This window comes from Bremia lactucae, linkage group LG10, assembly GCF_004359215.1.
Source record: "Bremia lactucae strain SF5 linkage group LG10, whole genome shotgun sequence".
NCBI classification, from domain to species: domain Eukaryota; phylum Oomycota; class Peronosporomycetes; order Peronosporales; family Peronosporaceae; genus Bremia; species Bremia lactucae.
The window spans coordinates 5,103,241-5,104,711 of record NC_090619.1 but is presented as its reverse complement, the minus strand read 5'-3'; positions in this window follow the sequence as shown (position 1 = coordinate 5,104,711).

Here is a 1,471-nt window from a genome sequence, read left to right as displayed (position 1 = left end):
GGCACTTGTAGAAAAGCAACATGAATACAATTTGAATCGCAACTATTAAAAGAAGAAGTGAATTTATGTAACTATTTCTTGTTCTTTAAAAAAACTTGCTAAGCTAACTTCGTCTTTACTCAGGCATAGTTAATTATTTGACGGGTACCAACATGTGTGCTCAAATATGTAATATCCACCATGTTGCATTTCAGCACGTCGAGCTATTTTCTTATTGTGCTCCCTTTCAAAATAGTTTTGGCAACCAACTTGGCAGACCGAATTTAAAAAATCTTTGTTCTTCGTCCTTGAGACGCGTCTTTTCGGCTCCACGTAAAAGCTGTCCGTTTCCTTGTTCAAATCCGTAGTGACGAGTTTGGTCATTCGAAGTTGCTGACGAAATCTTCTCCATTGGAAAAGAGCTGCTACTACCAATGAGTATCGATGCGATGACCACCGCTTCGATGATCTTGGATAGAGCAAGCATGGTCTCGAGAGCGGAAAGTGTTGGAGTTGTGAGATGTTCTGTAAATTGCAAAATGAGATTTCGACCCAACCTTTTTCATTAGCGAGGAAAATAATTCGAATGAATACACACTGCGATGACGAAAGCACGATATTACGTATCCTATCCATTTTAACGTTACTTTATATTGGAGCCAATGCCACACACCCCCATAACAAAGGGATGGTACGCCATTTATCCTGCTTTCATTGCAGCATCCTAGGATAGGCAAAATACGTTGTGTTTTCTCCCGCGGGCAAACGAAACCTTTTTACACCACAAACAGTTTGGCGCAGAAACTCCAACCTTCAACGCCTCATTAGCTAGCGCAACGTCTTGACTAATCCGTGACAATTCAGGCGACGATACTTTGCAATACATTCGAACAGCTAGACCGTTTGACAACGGCGAGATGCTTGTTTCGCTACCTCTAGGCTTCATATACATATATAAATTAGTTGGGGTGCTGCAACATATAACATTTTTTCCTTGGTTTTGGCTCCCTTGGTGGTTCCTCTGTAACGTGTAGTCTGCGCTTAAACATTATCTTCGGAAATGCAGCAGTTACTCGGCAGATTTCTCACTTGCGAAATATTTGGTAAATGAATATTAGCTTTTCGACATATATTTTTTTGTTATTCGCGAGGAATCAAATCAGAGGTTTAAACGTTGCATTTTTTATTTCAGTACCGGAGAGCACATCGTCGGGATTCATTCTGTGACAATAAGTGCGACCATACTTTGCGCGAATGCAACATTCGAATAGCTAGATCGTTTAACAAAAGTGTCAAGCGCGTCTCCGCTACCTTTTAGACTTCACGTAATCGTCATTTATGTAAGGCAGAGCAAAGTCGAATAAGCTGTTCAAAGTTGTATTCTACAATGTGTTGGGCTTTAAATTCTCGTGCTAAAGAGCATAGCTGCTCTCGAGCTATTCAGACAAATGGCGGCTGTCAATTGGACGTTGGTTTTATTATCGTTAATTTT